The sequence below is a fragment of the Engraulis encrasicolus genome, chromosome 12 (genome assembly GCF_034702125.1).
Source record: "Engraulis encrasicolus isolate BLACKSEA-1 chromosome 12, IST_EnEncr_1.0, whole genome shotgun sequence".
Taxonomy (NCBI): Eukaryota; Metazoa; Chordata; class Actinopteri; order Clupeiformes; family Engraulidae; genus Engraulis; species Engraulis encrasicolus.
Window position 1 is genome coordinate 9,555,936 of NC_085868.1, and position 20,164 is coordinate 9,576,099.

Here is a 20,164-nt window from a genome sequence, read left to right on the forward strand (position 1 = left end):
CAGAAGTTTATCGAGATATTTTACAGAAAAAAGTGAGATAGTCTGTCGAACAGTTGAAGCACACAAGAGTATGGGTCCTGAAATGTGACAACAACCCATACTTTAGAATCAAATCGACTTTAGAATGGCTTCATAATAATGAAATACACATTCCGGAATAGCCCAGTCAAAGCCCTGACAAAAAACAATTGAGATCATATGGCATGAAGTCAAGAAAGCTATGCACTCCAGACATCCCACAAACCTTGCTGACGAGAGGCAGTTTTCTAAAGAATAGGGAGACCAGATACATCCAGATTGTTTTGTTAATCTGATCTGCAACTACAGGAACCATCTGGTTGAGGTTATTGTGACTAACTTAGGGTTAAAACCTATTGAATGCTAGGGTGTACTTACTTATGCCTTGCTGTCCTGTGAATGTTTACATCTTATGGCCAATGAAAATATGAAAACTTGTAAATGTTGGGGTTGAATTAGTTAAAGCAGACTCTGGTTGTTCCTTCTTGTGATTTCCGGGAAGATCAGACCATGTTTTATGACCAATTTTAACAGAAAGGTAAGAAATTTCAAAGGGTGTACAAACTTCTTGCTGCCTTGGGCCCTTTTCAGTTTGCTATTATCAGTGGAACAATGAACTCAGAAGTTTATCGAGATATTTTACAGAAAAAAGTGAGGTAGTCTGTCACACAGGTGAAGCACACAAGAGGATGGGTGCTGAAATGTGACAACAACCCATACTTTAGAAGCAAATCGACTTTAGAATGGCTTCATAATAATGAAATACACATTCTGGAATAGTCCAGTCAAAACCCTGACAAAAAACAATTGAGATTATATGGCATGAAGTCAAGAAAGCTATGCACTCCAGACATCCCACAAACCTTGCTGACGAGAGGCAGTTTTCTAAAGAAGAGGGAGACCAGATACAACCAGATTGTTTTGTTAATCTGATCTGCAACTACAGGAAACATTTGGTTGAGGTTATTGCGACTAACTTAGGGTTAAAACCTATTGAATGCAAGGGTGTACTTACTTATGCCTTGCTGTCCTGTGAATGTTTACATCTTATTGCCAATGAAAATATGGAAACTTGTAAATGTTTGGGTTGAATTAGTTAAAGCAGACTCTGGTTGTTCCTTCTTGTGATTTCCGGGAAGATCAGACCATGTTTTATGATCAATTTTGACAGAAATGTAAGAAATTTCAAAGGGTGTACAAACTTTTTCCTGGGACTGTAAATATCATATAAAAAACACCAAGTCAACATATTTCAACATTCATGTTATGCACTGGAAAACTAATTTAGTTGAAATTTGGTCTTTATCCTGCTATAAATCTCTTTGGGCTGGTTTGGACCTGAACACCACAAATGTCACTATTGATGATATTTTCTAATATTAGAGAAAAACTAATTTAAAAAATTTGGGGGTTATTGTACTCTCATATCAGCTGTAATACATGGACAACATAATCACTAATTGTATCACTTTAGGAAGTATTAATAGTGAATTTATACTGGTTTTGATAGTTTTGATCATCAAAAACGATTTGATAATGTAAGATAAAAGACCTGTAAAGTCAAAAAGATGAATAAATAAAGTAGTATTTCCATGGATATGAATACCTACCAAGTTAGCTATGAGATGAAAAACAATATTTGATGAGAACTAGTGTTTTTAGGTATTTTATGGCTGAGTTTTGCTATCACAGGTCAAAAATGACCCGAACACCACAGGCGTATGCAGCGTTTGAACACAACACAAGGGTTAAATGAGAATGACTGTTAATATGTTGTAATTTAGGCATACATAACAAATAAATAAATGAAACCATCGTTAAATGGCTGATGTTTTAAACATGACAGCTGATCTGATACCAAATGCAAATTATAAACTAGCTTCGGCCACTGCAAGCCTGTGTTGATGCTGACAAATTCGTGACCATAAAAGGAAAGAGCATGACAGTTAACCTGAGCTTGCCTATGTTCATATAATTTCCATGTTTTGCGGTTTATCGCAATAACAAAAACAGACCTTCCAACTGTTGGTAGGCTATAGCCTAACAAGTAGGGATACTGGCCGCGTCGATGTAAACACTGACATGAGTGTGTCTCGCCAACAATTAAACGCACCACCACAAGGGGGAGACATTGATAGGTATTGTTTGGCATATAGTCTCCCATCCTATATTGCTTGTTTGTTTCTTTTAGGCAAGCCATCATCTCTGATTGAGGAAAACAATCCCGACTGGGCTCCTTCACAGAACTTAGAACACCAGTACAGTGAGGTTATCCAAAACAGAAAGGAAGACATGACAGGCTACAAGACAGGCAAAGAAAGCAATCCATCAGCCAATTAGAAGAGAGTGTGTCAGATAACACCACTGAAATCGGAGGAGATGTCTCCATGTGCAGCCAAACCGATTTGAGCATGAATCAATATGAAGAGCTGTTAATAGAAAATGAGAGTTTGCGAAAGGAATTGGGCAAATACAAATTAGATATAGATAGCTTCATAGACAATGACAAGAAAACACTGCACTTTACTGGCCTTCCCAACTGGCAGCTGCTGTTCTCCCTGTATGAGTATGTGAGCAGTGCATCTTCAGTGTTGACCCCTTTTCAAAAATGACTTCTCACAATCATGCGAATGAAACTTAGTGCTACTGGAAGTGACTTGGCCTACAGATTTGGTGACATCAATGAATCAACTGTATCAAGAAATGTTAATCATGTGTTAGATGTTTTATATAATTGCCTCAAACCCTTAATCAAATGGCCAGACAGAGAAGACCTGCAAAAAACAATGCCTATGGATTTCCGAAAGCATGCCCCCAACTGTGTTGCTATCATTGATTGTTTTGAATTTTTTTTTTTAGAATGTCCCTCCAACCCACTTGCCAAGGCACAAACATACTCAAGCTACAAACACCACAACACTGTGAAGTACTTGATCGGCATTACTCCCCAGGGCACTGTCAGCTTCATCTCAGACGGGTGGGGTGGCCGTGTGTCTGACAAACACCTTACTGAAGAGAGTGGTTTTCTGGAGTACTTATTGCCAGATGACCTGATACTGGCTGATAGAGGATTTGACATCCGAGAGTCTGTTGGACTGTACTGCGCAATGGTGAAATTGCCAGCGTTTACAAAGGGAAAAAAACTGCTCAGTGGGATTGAAGTAGAACAAACAAGAAGAATAGCCAATCTCAGAATACATGTGGAGAGAGTGATTGGGAACATCAGAAACATGTACAGCATGTTCAGCTCAACGATGACAATTGATTTTGCCAGGGTTTGCAGTGCGGATCTGACAACAATTGACAAAATTGTCACAGTGTGCTGTGCCTTAATAAATATGTGTGACTGTTGTGCCCTTTGAGTGACTGCGAGAGAGGATTTTTTTTTTTAAATCTTAAGCTATGTAGCTGTTCATACCAGAAGTTAACTCTACAAGAACTGAACTGATCAACAAACCCTTTTCTGTTGTTTTGTTAAAAAATATATATATCTTAAACTCAAATAAAATAAATGCATTTTATTGTATTATATATACATGGATATTCCACAGGCGATTCTTGATTGCTTTATTTATGTCTGGGGTTCTTTCGTACTGTTAGGCCTACATTTCAATGTCAGAACTCTTTCCTGGCTGTGGGCTTCTGGAATAAAATTTGGCAGACAATTCTGGAAGGACAGCCAGTTCAAAAAAGGTCTTGACCTTTGGTAGGGTGTTGTCCCAAAACTGAACGTCAGGGTAGATTCTTTCCACGGTCATAGACTTGGTGGTCCACACCACAAAATCACAGTAATCATACTGTGAAGCCAGCAACTGAGCCTGGACCTAAATAAATATTTCAGTACTATGTTTAGTCAATAGATTTTAAAACATAAATGCAATCACAAATTTAATTGTGAATAATTGGTCTAGCCTAGGCCTACCTGATAGTAATACTGATGAGCTCTCTTTAGAGTGTAGCCTTTCCCATCGCTTTTGAGACAATGTTTTGTCCTGCAAAGCTGTTTCAATGTAGTCATCCTTGTGAATGAAAGGGCACTGCAAAATAATAGGCAATGTTTTTGACACCAAGGCCTATGTGTCATTACACATCTCCACTTAGATCATTTAATGGTAATTACAACACCAGCTTTTAATCAGTCCAATGGCATTGAGTTACCTTGATTGATTTCACAGACCCCCAAACCACAGCATGTGCATGATACGAGCCCATCTGGTGATGCACCAATGTATGCGTTGGTTTTGCTAATAACTAGCCCACATTCCTCCTCTTGAAAGTCTTTGTGTAACTGCCTGAGCAACATAATCCTGTCTTGCCCTGGCTTCCTTTCTGTTGCCCCAGTCAGTGGCCTCCGTTGTGAATCTTTTGGTCTCCGGATAGCAGGTCTCCATTACAAGACTGTGAGCTGGATTTCGTGCGTTGGTGTGGCAGACTGCCTTGTATTTGGACGCTGTTATTCTGCCCGTCCTCATCCGGTACCACAAGCGTGACTGAGACTGCCCCCTTGTCTCCCTTTCCACTGCATGCTGTTGTTCTGCAGTAATTGTACAGAATTTAGAGGATTTGGGGATGATGTTATTTAGAATTTCAGTAAGGTTGGAATCACTCAGTGTTTTATCATATAAGGGTCATTTCACGTGAAATCAGACACTTTGGGACCCGACCGACCCGGATTTCAATCATACTTGGTGTGCCTTTTTAGTAGCAAGGTAGCACCCCAGAACTGCATTGGTTTGAATCTGACACTAATATTAAGGGAGAAACAGACTAGGAAAGGTTCACATGTGAGGGTAGGACACTATACATTCAGCCTTGAATATATCAGTCAGTGTTAGTCACAAAAAGATGCCTGTGGTGTTATTTGAAAGCTCTTTTCTGGCTCTACATATTACACAATCAGCTTGGAATACAACAACTCTCAGAATATGAATTATGATAAATTGAAAAAATAAAAATTGAATATCTAAAAAAAACTATATTTTAAAATGGCCAGTTCCTTGTCCAAACGTAGCCGGCAATGTCATTAGCAACACCTCAAATGCTGGTGTTCGGTTCTTTATTCATTTCAGAGAGAATTTGACTCACAAATATGGCATCCTACAGACCACTTACTAATAATATGGTAATACCATAGTAGCATCACATGACAAAACAAAAACAAAACAAAAATGGTCAGTTTCCATGGTCCCAGGTTTCAGAAACTAAGGCAGATGTCCATTTATACACACCAAATGATGATATGTGAATGTTTGAACATTCCTTCTCTGTGTACCTGTGTCATCTTCCCTTTACCGTACTTTAAAGAGATAATCAATGGCTACACTCTCATTTTGTACCCTACCAGTGCATTTGAAGCAGCAGCTGTGTCTTTTGTAGATAATGTATAAGTACGTCCCGTTGCAGTTAGGTTCCACTACCAGAAGCACATCCTGACGATCCATGACAAGTCTATCTGGTCTGAAGGGAAAAGTGAAGGATGGAGATGGTCCATGAGGATGCAGGAAGTTCAGTTTCACCTCTCCAGTGCTCAGCATACATTCCTCAACACATGCTAGCCACCAGTTGCCATCATATACAGCTACAACATACCCTTTGATGCTTGAAAATGTAACACATTCCTTTACTGAGCTCACTCTTTCAACTCCTTCTCTGAATGCGGAAAATGGCCTAATGTCCATTGACAATGGGCAGAAGCTGTGCAGTTTTTGAGTACCTGGAATAGTTCTTGCAGATTCAAACCTCTTCAACAGATTCTCAGCTTCATGATGGTGCATCTCTCTCAAGAACATCCATTGCCAGTTTGCCACAACAGAGATGTACCATCATGAAGCTGAGAACCTGTTGAAAAGGTTGGAATCTGCAAGAACTATTCCAGGTACTCAAAAACTACACAGCTTCTGCCCATTGTCAATGGACACAGTGGAAGTTAGGCCATTGTCAGCATTCAGAGAAGGCAGAGTTGAAAGAGTGAGCTCAGTAAAGGAATGTGTTACATTTTCAAGCATCAAAGGGTATGTTGTAGCTGTATATGATGGCAACTGGTGGCTAGCATGTGTTGAGGAATGTATGCCGAGCACTGGAGAGGTGAAACTGAACTTCCTGCATCCTCATGGACCATCTCCATCCTTCACTTTTCCCTTCAGACCAGATAGACTTGTCATGGATCATCAGGATGTGCTTCTGGTAGTGGAACCTGTAACTGCAACGGGACGTACTTATACATTATCTACAAAAGACACAGCTGCTGCTTCAAATGCACTGGTAGAGTACAAAATGAGAGTGTAGCCATTGATTATCTCTTTAAAGTACGGTAAAGGGAAGATGACACAGGTACACAGAGAAGGAATGTTCAAACATTCACATATCATCATTTGGTGTGTATAAATGGACATCTACCTTAGTTTCTGAAACCTGGGACCATGGAAACTGACCATTTTTGTTTTGTTTTTGTTTTGTCATGTGATGCTACTATGGTATTACCATATTATTAGTAAGTGGTCTGTAGGATGCCATATTTGTGAGTCAAATTCTCTCTGAAATGAATAAAGAACCGAACACCAGCATTTGAGGTGTTGCTAATGACATTGCCGGCTACGTTTGGACAAGGAACTGGCCATTTTAAAATATAGTTTTTTTTAGATATTCAATTTTTATTTTTTCAATTTATCATAATTCATATTCTGAGAGTTGTTGTATTCCAAGCTGATTGTGTAATATGTAGAGCCAGAAAAGAGCTTTCAAATAACACCACAGGCATCTTTTTGTGACTAACACTGACTGATATATTCAAGGCTGAATAGTTGGGTCATTTATAGCAGTTCCGTGACCGTGGAGAGGAAAGGTTCGTTTCTCACTGGATTTGTCATCTATAAAGGTTAAATAAAAAATTGAGCCGGGGTGCCCCTCACAAAAATGTGGGGAATTTTTTTTAGAGCCCTATATCCCAAATGGCTGCTGCCAGCCAAGCTGGAAAATAGCTTTTTAATGGTTTTGCCCACAATTCTGCATACTACATGGTTTCTGAGACTATTTGGGGCAAGAAATTCACAAATTATTTATTGATTTGACCTATTTTTGACCTTCAAATTCAAGATGGCAGCCACTTTTAGCTCTTTAAATGTCATTTTTTTCAAAATCGTCAGAGAGCCTTAATATTAGGCTCAAATGAAAGGTCTGCTCATACTGAGTTCAGTTGTGGACAGTAAATTACAAGTAGGCTATGCAGAAGTCATCTGAAAGGTAAAAAAAGATCAAGGTTTGTGGTTGACGAGAATTAAACAGTCGGGTCATAATGTGACGTTCCGTGACCATCCTCTGGCAAGGATGTTTTGATGATTGATTTGACCTCTATGGACCCTTTAGAAAAGGTTTAGCCCCCATGTCCCTCCCAAAAATCCCGGCATTTTTTGCTAGAGACAATGGCGTCCAGCGCCATTTTCTAAGAAATAAACTTTGATCTGAATGACATAGAATCATGCATGAAGGCACTTTTTCATACAACTCAACCATGAGGATTCAAAATCTGACATCATTTTGATAATACAAATTTGTTTTGGCCGTGAAATTCAAGATGGCTGCCATCTAGAACAGTAGTTTTCAACCTTTTTAGGCAGTGACCCCCCAATTCAAGTTACTCCATTTCTCATATATAGATATTGAGAAAGTATCTGATCTGCCAGCCCACAATGCCTCACATTATGAGGAGTAGTGGGCTTAGATGGGCTATTTTCACAATGTTTGACTTCTTTGATAGCCTATTATTTGACAATTTGGCAATGTTTTAGCATTGTGTGATGATTATTCTGGATGGTCTTTAAAATTGAGAGTCCTTACATTGACATAAAGTTACTCTACTCTACATTGACACCTTCCCCCACAAAAAAGGGGATCTCAACCCACAAGTTGAGAACCACTGCGATCTAGCACATAGAAATTTTGACATTTTTCAAGCATTCTTGCATAAAGAAGCTCGTTGAGGGACTCAAAACAAGAGCTGCTGAAATGGACAGAAGTGCTCTCAAAAGTAGTGATAAGCCTGGTTCAAGATAGTCAACTTGAGCTCCCTGAGCTGCAAGAACACCATTTTGTTGAGGAATGTGTGGCCTTACTCACCTTATTCAACCCCACTGTCATATACAGGAAGATGCAAGGGAGCAAGCTCATCCAGAAGATCTCCGTCCAACCTATTGTGATTAAAGAACCCCATGTTGCTCTAATTGACAAGGGCATGATCTGGAGGATGGCAACTCCATTGGACACGGCACGGCACATCATACAAGTGGTTGGGCTGTGTCAAAAAGGTGTCATCCATCATCCTTGCCCGCCATTCTCATTCTCACCGTGTAACCAATGTCAATGATCCCTGCGATACAACATGCTCAACAGAAGATGATGAGCGAGACCTGCACATACAGGGAGCATCTTTTGCAGGATATGGCACGGAATCTGTGGCTGAACAGACTTCTCTGGTTAGCAAAGACTGAGTGCAAGGGGTGATGGTTATTGTCCACTACAGAGTCCAGTCTGCTCAGTGTCCTTTTCTCAGTTGTGGTACTGAGAGCCTCCAGTTCTGTGCCAACAACAGATCCCACTTTCCTCATCAGCTCGTCCAGGCCATGTGTCATCTGAGAAGAGCTGTTTGCGTTCATGAGACTGGTGATCTATGCACATAAGAAGAGTAGCACCATGGCTGAAGCCTGTGCTTCCAAGTCGAAGACCATGAAGAGAGTCTTTTATCTGTCTCCCTTCAGATCCAAACAGTTTACGCCAAAACTGCCTTCTTGACAACTACTTGCCGTACCTACAGCGCCACTCTACACTGGCAGGCAAGGATGCTGGAGACACCTTTTGGACATAGTCCAACCAATTGTATGGTGTGGTGTCCTGTTTCTGCCAATCTTCTACTGATGGAGTTGTCATCTTCCAGATCATGCCCATGTCAATTAGAGAAACATAGGGTTCTTCAATCACAATATGTTGGAGGGAGATCTTCTGGATGAGCTTGCTCTTCTGCGTCTTCCTCTATATCTCCATTGGGATTGAATAAGGTCACGCATTCCTCAACAACAGTCTTCTAGCAGCTCGGAGAACTTTACACGTTTGACTGTCTTCAACCTGTCTGTGGGTCGAGACCCTTTTTTTTTGGGGGGGGGGGGGGGGGTAATGTAAGGACTCTCAAAGTGAAATACCATCACTGCATCTAAAGCTATCAACAAACAATGCTAAAACATTGGCCAAATTGTCAAATAATATTTAAAAAGCCGAACATTGTGAAAATCGCCCACCTACAAGCCCACTACGCCTCATAATTTAAGGTATTGTGTGCTTGTAGATCAGCTATTTTCTCAATATCTATGCATGAGGAATGGAGCTACACAAATTGGGGGGTCCCCAGTCTTGGGGGGTCATGACCAAAAAACATTGAAAACGACTGTTCTAGATGGCAGCCATCTTGAATTTCATGGTCAAAACAAAGTTGTATTATCAAAATAATGTCAGATTTGGAATCCTCATGGTTGACATGTATGAAAAAGTGTCCTCATACATGATTCATTCAAGATTAAAAGTTATTTCTTAGAGATGGCGCCGGACGTCATTTTGAATTTGCCTCTCTCTAGCAAAAAATGCCGGGATTTTTGGGAGGGACATAGGGGCTAAATCTTTTCTTAAGGGTCCATAGAGGTCAAATCAATCATCAAAACACCCTTGCCAGAGAATGGTCACTGAACCTCACATTATGACCCGACCCGACTAATCAGCAGTTTAATTCTCATCAACCAGAAACCTTCATCTTTTTTACCTTTCAGATGACCTTCAGATTACCTACTTGTAATTTTACTGTCCATAACTGAACTCAGTATGAGCAGACCTTTCATTTGAGCCTAACATTAAGGCTCTCTGACGATTTTGAAAAATTGACATTTAAAGAGCCAAAAGTGGCAGCCATCTTGAATTTGAAGATCAGAAATAGGTCAAATCAATAAATCTACATAATTTGTGAATTTCTTGCCCCAGATAGTCTCAGAAACCATGTATTATGCAGCATTGTCGGCAAAACCATTAAAAAGCTAATTTCTAGCTTGGCTGGCAGCAGCCATTTTGGATACAGGGCTCAAAAAAATGTCCCCACATTTTTGTGAGGGGCACCCCGGCTCATTTTTTTATTTAAACTTTATAGATGACAAATCCAGTGAGAAACAAACCTTTCCTCTCCACGGTCACGGAACTTCCATAAATGACCCAACTAGAATGTATAGTGTCCTACCCTAAAATGTGAACCTTTCCTAGTCTGTTTCTCCCTTAATATTAGTGTCAGATTCAAACCAATGCAGTTCTGGGGTGCTACCTTGCTACTAAAAAGGCACACCAAGTATGATTGAAATCCGGATCGGTCGGGTCCCAAAGCGTCTGATTTCACGTGAAATGACCCATAAGTCAATTAAGATGGGAGGTAGGTCAGATTGAGCAGATCGTGGCATATAATCATCAGGAAATTTTGGGATGAGGGACAATGCAGCAGATTTGGAAAGACATTTTTTTTTTTTAAACTCTAAAAATGTGTTGAATTTGGCTGGAGATGGGGGAACCATGGAAGCTGTGTTGTCATTTGGTGTTTTGGACTTAAAGAAATCTGTCCTTTATGCGTGCATAGGGTACTGATTTCATGGGAGTAGGCATGACCCAGTAGGCCTTCTTGTCTGTGACGGTAAGGGAGTCACGCCGCTTAGCACCAGCTTCAACAACCCATAGAACAGAGGCGACATGAGAGCAGCTCTCGTCCTGCCCTGCCATGCAATTGCAATGTGCAGCCAAGATCTTGCCACTCTTCTCACAGATCACCCAAGGTGTCAATGGTGTCTCTCTCATTCTCTGGGAATGATTGACCTGTTAATTTAAAAAAAAAAAAAAACATTAGTATTAACCCTGCTTAGCCAACTACTCTTCAAGATGAACATTAACCCTGCTTAGCTTCATGATGAACATTGGTTCATGATTAGCCCAATTGTTGTTAATATTAGGCCTTTTACTATCATTATGATATTATACATTAATAGGCCTATTATTATTATGATATGTTAGAGGGGCGGGACGATATAAAAGCCTATGCTACAACGGCCTCTACCGCCAATAGCCTCTCTCGTAATGACTTGAGAGGGCGTTCAGCTGTGTTTGCATTGTGCAAACAGGGCAGGCACTTCTCTCCCACAGTTCGTCATAGGTATTCAACATCGCTAGTTGTAACAACTTGGCTAAACTGTAGCCTATAACAGAAACAAGCTTGTGTTCCAGAACCACAAACAACATTGTAGCCTTTCGTCCCGCAGTAGCCTAGCCTAGCCTAAAGTGCAACAGTGTAACGTTTTACCTTCGCAATGAGCAGTCTGTTATCTCCGAAGTCTTTACATGCGATCTCCCTCACCCAGCCTTTTTCGAAATTTTGATAGCATTTCAAGCTGCTCTCGTTGAAAAGTAAATACATCCCAACGTGGATGTAAATGGCATCAGGTCACAAATCCAAATCGTCCTTTAAATCACATTTGGGGATTTTGTAGGGGTCAACAGATGAAATATACTTGTGCCGCTTTGTCAACCAGGGCTTTTAAGTATCCTGGCAGCATGCCTTTCTTTGTTGACATTTTTGCTGCTCTAATGATACAAAGTAACGTACTGCTCGCTGCGTTCCGACTTGGGTTGTCAGCAGCCTCCACCTGGACCTTATACTTATTAATAGAAATGAAGTGTGTCTGCTGATTTGCTTTGTTTTAGATGGAGCTGGCACTAATAGAGGACCTACCCCAGTTCAGTGTTCAGTGGCTCAGAGAGAACATGGAGAGCATGAAGGGACAGGTGGAGGAGCGTGTCTACTTTAGTTAAGATGAAGAGGAGAAAAAAAGAGAAAGTGACAGCCTTGGTGGAACATGGGTTCATTGAAGAAGATGTGGAGCCTTTTGCCTTTCTTTTTGAGACCAAAGAGGAAATGGAAACGGTCCTGTATGAATGCAGTGACAGGCTGCAACTGTGCGCATCAGGGAACTCGGCAAGAAGTTTCTCTTTCAGCCTTGTAGAGTTAACTGTTATCAACCTCCACTCCTAGCTGTTCCATTCGTGACTTGTAGAGTTGGGAAAGTTCTGCAAGTTTAAATACAGGTGCTGAATCACCATGTTGTCTGGAGTCTTCTATGTAAAGTTTACCAGGCTTACCACACGATGTCCTGAGAAAACATAATGAAAAAGAGCTTGATTTAGGCTATTTCTGTATCAATGCAGTTTCCAACTCCTCAGTTTTTAAAGTTGTAGTTGTAGGCTATTCAAAATGTAGGCCTATTTAATTGGTGGGTAGTAAGACATGTTGACATTATGAAATGTCACTTCTTAGCAAGAAAGTATTGAGAAGTAAATGCAGTTTACATGCTCTGTAAATGGAGGAAATCTCTAAAACTTTCAATAAAAAAAATCAGCAAGTTGAGATTTAAAAAAAAAAAAAGCCTGCTAGAAATATCTGATACCTACGGAAGAGCATTAGTCTCAATAGGAGAGATATATTTTGCAAATCTCTGAGAAAGAAACTCAGAATTTTCGAGATAAAAAGTCGAAAGTTTTGAGATTCAAAGTCGAAATTTTCGAGAAATAAGTCATAAATGTGGAAGGCGGGAGGAAGTGATAAGCGCCGCGTTCGGTCAGCAGCGCCAGCAGCAGCAGTGTGGAGTGGACGAGAAGACCAGTGAGAGTGGCTGCTGGGAGGGAGATACTCGCATTGAACTTGGCGGTTCGACAAAACATCATGTCATGGCTGCGACAGATTTGAAATGAATCACATCCTCAAATTTGCTGATGATACAACAGTGGTGGGCCTAATCAGAGACAACAATGATTCAGAGTACAGATAGGAGGTACAGCAACTCATCAACTGGTGTGAGAGGAACAACCTGCTTCTCAATGTCAACAAAACAAAATAAATAACTGTACCAATGCAATAAAACTAACCCCTCTGCAACTGCACTTGTTGTTCTGTATATCTCCTGTGCACATTGTATTTGCTTGTGATGTTGGCTTGAATATGTCCTCTTTTGAAAGTCGCTTTGGTTATAAAGCGTCTGCCAAATGCAATATAATGTAATGTAATGTAATACTTCAGGAAAAAACAACCAACACACATCCCAATCATCATCAATGGAAGTGCTGTGGAGTCAGCAAAAAGCACAATGTTCCTGGGAGTGCACATCACGAATGACCTCACATAGACTACCAACACCACAGCCCTGTTCAAAAAGGGGCAGACATAACTCCACTTCCTGCGGAGGATGAGAAGAGCCGACGTCCCCACATCTGCACTCACCAGCTTCTACAGAGGTGCCATTGAGATCATCCTGACCAGCAGTCTCCATCTGGCATGGCAGTTGTCTAGCTAGAGACAAGTAGGCACAGTGGTGTAACTTAGTCTACTTTTTTATGGTGGGTATACTGTATATATTTGTGCTATTCAAATCAATGGATCAATCAATTTGAAGTGGGTATACTGAAATCCCTGAAATTTAGAAGTGGGTATACTCCAGGCACGTGCACTCCAATACGGCAGGGGAGGCACTGCCTCACCAGCCCCACATGAGAATGATGAGATGCAGTAAATGTGAATAATAGTAACAATAACAGCTATTGTTTTCGAGCATCTGCACCATAACTACCATTTGAGCAGTATTTAAACAGTTTCACTCATTTTCAAGCATTTTCGTGGCCAAAATCGTAATATTCGCCCATTTCATGTGAAATTGCTCCGAATACGCTGAATTTGGAGCAACTCCGAACTTGCCTCACCCCGGATTGCGCAATCCCTCGTTAACAAGCTTGAGCGCATGCGCCATTTTGCTCGTTCTGTGAATGCAACCTGGTAATATTGTATTAAACGTTTGTATACACTTAATAGAAGTATGTATGGAGTGCCCTCATTTCCTGATATTTTTTTTAAATATTTTCTACGTGTGATTATCATTTCTTTACTCTGAACGCTTTGGCATAACGCCCACTGAAAGATACAGTGGTGAGGCGAGCAGTAGCCTGGCCGCAGACTCGTTCTGGCGTTGAGAGTCTTGCTGGCCAGTTACGTACCATGTTTTGAATCCTGTGTGTGTGTCTTTCATTGAGCATCCGCCGTGATGCTCCTGTTTGTCCACATTGGTGCTGTGTGGTTTATTTCCTCTCCCCCCTCTCCTCTCCACTCCTCTCCTCTCCTCTCTTTTCCCATCTCATCTCCTCTCCTCTTCTCTCTTATCCTCTCCTCTCTTCTCCTCTCCTCCCCTCACCTCTCCTCTTCTCTCCTCTCCTCCTCTCTCCTCTCCTCTCCTCTCCACTTCTCTCCTCTGCTCTCCTGCTCTCCCTGCCGTGATGCTCCTGTTTGTCCACATTGGTGCTGTGTGGTTTATGTGAGACCACTGTTTGAATCCTGTGTGTGTGTGAGTGTGAGTGAGAGATCTAATAGCATTTTCTCTACGGAAATGCAGCATGTTTTATTATGTAGGCCTACCTTATGTTAAGGAAGCTATGACATATGAAACTTATCGGTAGGCCTATTTGGTAAATGTACTAAAATGTACTTATACTGTAGCTGTAGTATTATATATTTGAAAATCTGATATTGGAAATGTCAGTGCCTCATCAGCCATAAACTTGACCGCACGTCACTGGTATACTCCGTATACCCGCGTTCTACGTAGACTACACCAGTGAGTAGGCACTAGGCCTATACAGAGGCTGGTGATGACAGCAGAAAAGATCATCAGATCACCCATACCAGCCATCCAGGAACTGTACACTTCACACTGTTCAAAGAGGGCACTTCTGTATTAACCCTGTTACATAGATTTTGACAATAAAGTTCACTTGACAACTTGAGTGTTGCAAATTATACTTTGCTTTGAGAGCTAGCTTTTAGTGTTGCTAGTGCTTGCTGTATTAGCCTACTTGATGCAGCTGAAGCTAGACTGACCAATGCCATTTTCGCAATCAACATGGGGCACCTATGTAAGTCACGCCCTTCTTCTGGGGCTGTAACTAGCAACATTTTGAATGGAAGTGAATGGAGCGAGTCAAGCTAAATCCTAGTTCCGTTTGGCATGTGCTCTAGATTTCACATAATGTGATAGCAGTGCATTTTAAAGGTTTCGATTGGTGTCTTAAAGTTCCCATGGCATGAAAATTCCATGGTCTTTTGGGGCTTTGTATGTGTTTGCGGGGGTGTCAGGATGCTATATCCGCAATCTTTCTCAAAATAAATCTGAAACGCGCCATTTAGGCCTCTTTGTTGAAAAGTCTCCTCTCCCTGTGCGTCGATCTGTTAATTATATGCAACAGGAGGAGGAGGGGGGCAGGAGGGGGAGTGTCGTTGATGAGCAGGGGCGGAGCCGCGGGCTAAAGCTGTGTTGTGGTGGTGGTACGGCAGGTTAGCTGTTACCTAGAGTTAGCAATTTGCCCAAGTTAGCAATGGGACGTCCAGCACCTGATGGAACTTACTCTCGCTTGTTTTGACCGAAAGATGACACAATCTATTGCCTACCTGCTCATGGGCTTCAGTGCAGGACGCCTCAGAAGGGTGAGTTTGAAATGTTATGTCTGCAATTTTCGTTGAATGGGCAGTTATGAAGCACTGTTACTTGCCAGTAACTTTGTAATTACAGCAGCAATCATTCACCATGCAAGGACCTGGCAAGCACCATCATACATTACAATATTCTTTTTTTTTTACATATGAGCAAACAACCCCATTTGATGTGTGTGATGCACGTTACTGGCATCGCAACTGTCTCTAAACCCAGCAACTTTCTCCGTGTGGTTAGCATGCAATTGCAAGTCATGCCATGCAACACAAACGTGGTAAAAATGTTATAAATGAACGAGGGGGTAAGTTAGTTGTCAGGTTATAGTAGACTTTTACACCTTTGTTTACAGCATTGTTCTGTTTCACCACTGCAATGCTTATCATGCAGCACAAGTCTGTTTGAGGAGGGCGGTGTATTACATGACAAAAGGCTACTCTATACTAGTTATGATGTACGCACTTCCTCACCATCGGCTCATCATAAAATGGGTCTACATACAACTAATCTGCATTTGAACAGCTCCCCTGTGCACTGCCTGTGCTGGAGAATAGCCAGCTTTCCTTTGTCCAATAAATGGCATTAAATGCATCTATTATGCCTTGTATTCCAGTGATTCCCAACCTTTTTTGCCCTGTTACCCCCTAATTAATTTTGTCACATCATGAGTACCCCCTCCTTCATGCTCTGTATGATCCTCTATACCAATGTGAGTACACTCCATATATTTGTTAGCATCACATTTTCCACGTACCCCTACTGGTACACAACGTACCCCTGGTTGGGAGACACTGTTGTATACAGTGGTGTAGGCTTGTCTATGTAGAACGCGGGTATACCCACTTCTAAATTTCAGGGATTTCAGTATACCCACTTAAAATTGATTGATCCATTGTTTTGAATAGCACAAATATATACAGTATACCACCCACTTCAAAAAAATGCTCAAATATACAGTATACCCACCATAAAAAAGTAGACTACACCACTGGTTGTATACAATGGTGAAATATTCCATGCTCTGTTGACATCACATTTATCCATAGTTGCCAGTTAAGTTTCCATTGCGAAAATAGCATCATCTCATGTTTACCTGAGAGTAACCTGGCTAACAGTATCAGAAAACTGCCTTTTTTGTAATAAGGTTATAGCTGCTAGTGTGGAAACTGAGACAATGCCCACAGAAAGAGATATCATTATGATGCCTACCTCAGGTAGCATTACTTTCATTTGAAGCCATCTGTGCATATAAGAGCAAACTTGCCATGTCTTATCTTTATCAGATCACTAAAACTTGGAGAGAAGGCAGGAGAGCCACAACGCATGCTGGAACTTTTTGTACAGAGTTCAAGATCACTATAAGCGGCTAATCCAATTATGCAGACAGTGTGAAGACAGTGTACACATTTATTTACAACAGCATCAAGAATATTAAATTGGAACATGGGAATAATTTAAGGAAGGCAAATATTGTATTGAAAGAAGAACAGCAATAACAGTCTCTGTAACCATCTTTTCTATTTTTCCAGCCGTTTCAGGCATTTGTCCAACAGTGATTCGGGTGTTGTCTTGCATATCCATGCCGAGTTCCCCGATGAAGGACGTTGGGACCTCGATACAAGACTGGCGGTGACCTCCTCTGGCTGGCTCGTCTGAACTGCGCTGACTTGTCTTCTAGGGCACCAACATTGCATTAGTCACGGGGTTTCCGAAGACCTTTCCACACAAAGCATACAGGAAAAGAAAAATATTGTTTAGAATGCTATGTCGTTTTTGAATTATTGAAGTAACACTATTAAAATGTTATGTCAGAATTAGTTGAACTGAATTCTTTTCAAATCTTACCAAAGGTTGGATTAGCTTTTGATGTTTGCCGGTGGTTGGTGTGCATTTTCATTCTAGGGGACAGCCATCTGTAAGAAGTGTCTGCAGGTACAAAAGACAATGTGTGAACAGAGTGTCCCTCTTATTTTTCATTTGGTCAAGAGGGTGAGGGTTAACCAGTTTCAAAGACAAACCTTGTTATTGTCATTGGAAAGGATATGAAGGGTTCCTTCCTAAAACACGGCAAGAGCCATTTTATACTAATGCCATGAATTGTATTGTGTAGTTATAATTACTTACATCAAGTCAAGTATCACCTGAAACCGTGTGTGTGTGTGTGTGTGTGTGTGTGTGTGTGTTGCATTGCCTTGTAAATCAAATATAGACATCTCAACAGAAGAGTGTTTTCAGGGGGCATAGTGAAGGTATCCACTCCATTATCCCAGATCATGTCTTCTACTTGCGCTTGTGGCCCAACAACCTAGCATCCATGGGGAAAATAAGTTTCCCTGCTATGCACAACAACTAATAAAAAAAGACATTTGAATTTATCTTCTACGAGTTGTTGAATTGCCCATCTATCAGCATACCACATCATATTTTGCAAGGTCATCACAAGGCCACAAGCACAAAGGAGGATGAGAGTTTGGATAGTGTAAAGGAAACAAGGTAGGCCTACATGTTTTGCACTTTAGTGTAATCCTGCTTTAAAAAAGAAAAACAAAACAAAAAAATCAGGCGCTAGAACAAGATCCATCTTCTCACCTGCACAGCATGTAAGGAAAGACAACATTCTTTGGAGCAACTTGTTCCAGTTAGACAGATGCATTTTTTTTTAACTTTTTTATTTGGCTACAATGCTTACGCGTTTCGGCCCTTATGGCCTTCTTCAGGGCGTATAAATTGCAACCTTTAAGCTTAGTGCCTCTGCATCTGTCTACCTGGACCAAGTTTGAGAGCCCCTACACCGATGAGCACCACGGAAAAAAGGTGAAGACACAGAAGCACTCAAATTACTGGTACCTGCTTGTGTTTGATTCTTTGGAGCAAATTGGGTGATGACTGAATGGGAAGACTCCAACGTAGTGGTGAGGGAGCAGTTTTGCTTCATCATGTTGCTTTCTTCGGGAACTTCTGTAGATGAGAATTGCGGACATTAGGAAGAAATACAGAATATAACTTTCAATGATCTACAATAAGCCTCTTAAATTCTATACAAGAAAATGGTCTGAGTCAGAACAGAGACAGACATGTCAAGGAAACATAAACCTAATATTCGACTGCATCTGGCTTTCCAAGCTATTCACGGATATGAATGAAAATGTGACAGACAGTGGGAGCAGGTTGCATAGCAACTCACTCGTAACTCCACAGCTGCCTGCCCTGGAGCAATGCAAGATGGACAAGTGATCCAACTGCTGTATTCTGTGTACTTACCAGAAGTTATGCCAAATGTGTTATATGATGAAAACAAAAACGCAATCAAATGCCGTCACAACCACTAAATAGCAGCCTGTAACAACTGATTGATGTCTGTGTTGGATGTGTCAGCTGAGCTCGTGCATTCACGCACATCTCGCTGAGTAATTACTGTAGCCAGCTACGTTTCAATGCAGTGGCCAGTAGCTCTACACTCGGTATAGTTAGGTGACCACATCGAGTCAAAGGCTTGCCTGGTCAAATGCCAATTCATGAGTTCGGTGTGTATCGCTAGTCACAACTGATCTTTCCGGACATACGGTTAGTTCTAACACCTGTTAGCTCAAGTTATAACATCCCTAGGTGAAACTACAAACACCAGTCTCCATAGGAATGAATATGTACAGCACCATGCACCACAGCCAACAAAAAGGGTTTCCTAAATAAATTGTGTTTTCACCAGCAACATTTTAAAATGCCTTGTTTTCAACCACAGGACCCTCCTTGGTCAACCAACGAAATGTTGAGAAATTTTGGTCTTGTTGAATCGGTGTTTAATAGAATAATTGTCAACATCACATTCCTTGTTAGCTAGCTAGCTGGATGCCCGTGTTATTTGACAGGGCAGGTGGGCTAACATAGCCGCTAGCCCGGTCGTCAAGGTTTCATTTCCATCGAAACTATTTAGTTAATTGTGCTCATGCTTGATGTACATGTAAGTTCCAAAGACCATGGTCATATTTTACAGTCGATGTCCCAAGAAAAACAAGACAGAGTATGGCTATTGCTTTTGTAGCAGTGTAGCTTTCATGGCTAATGTATGGGGGGTTTCCCCCACAGCTAATACTGCAGGCTAGTTAGCCATGCCACTGTTATACAGACTGGAAGCTTTTCATGACTTACTTGTTCAGGAGGCTTGGTGGTATTGATCCAGACTTCAGCGTCAGGTGTTGGCCATAACTTGCTCTGTATTGTCCCAGATTGTGAAAGCATTAATCCGGAAAATGTTCCCTCAGACATTGAACAGGCACGTATGTGGTGTTCTGCTGGTATTTATAGAGTTTTCAAATGAATGGGCGTGCTAGTGGGTGGAGAGAGGGCGTGGACGAGTTGTGAGCGAACAAGGGCAGGACGTCATCTCGGGCACACACGAGCTTTGCGTCAATTGGATGCTGTGTCAGAGTTTGTTTACAAACTGGGAGGAACCTCCAGCACAGCTCGGTGTACACAGTAACACATTGCAAACCACTGGGATGGCTTCAGGAGGTCAGAGTAACTCATTTTAAGGCCCCAAAACATCTTAAGGTCAAAATTTT

At 41.2% G+C, this 20,164-nt stretch overlaps 1 long non-coding RNA gene across 1 annotated transcript; it reads right to left on the reverse strand.

Moving 5' to 3' along the window:
• Positions 1–17,075: 17,075 nt before the first annotated feature.
• Positions 17,076–20,164, reverse strand: LOC134460052 (uncharacterized). Its single transcript, XR_010036962.1, has 4 exons — positions 19,752–20,164; positions 18,453–18,563; positions 17,451–17,531; positions 17,076–17,321 (listed from the first exon to the last, which is right to left on the reverse strand). It is a non-coding gene; the product is annotated as an uncharacterized LOC134460052 (long non-coding RNA).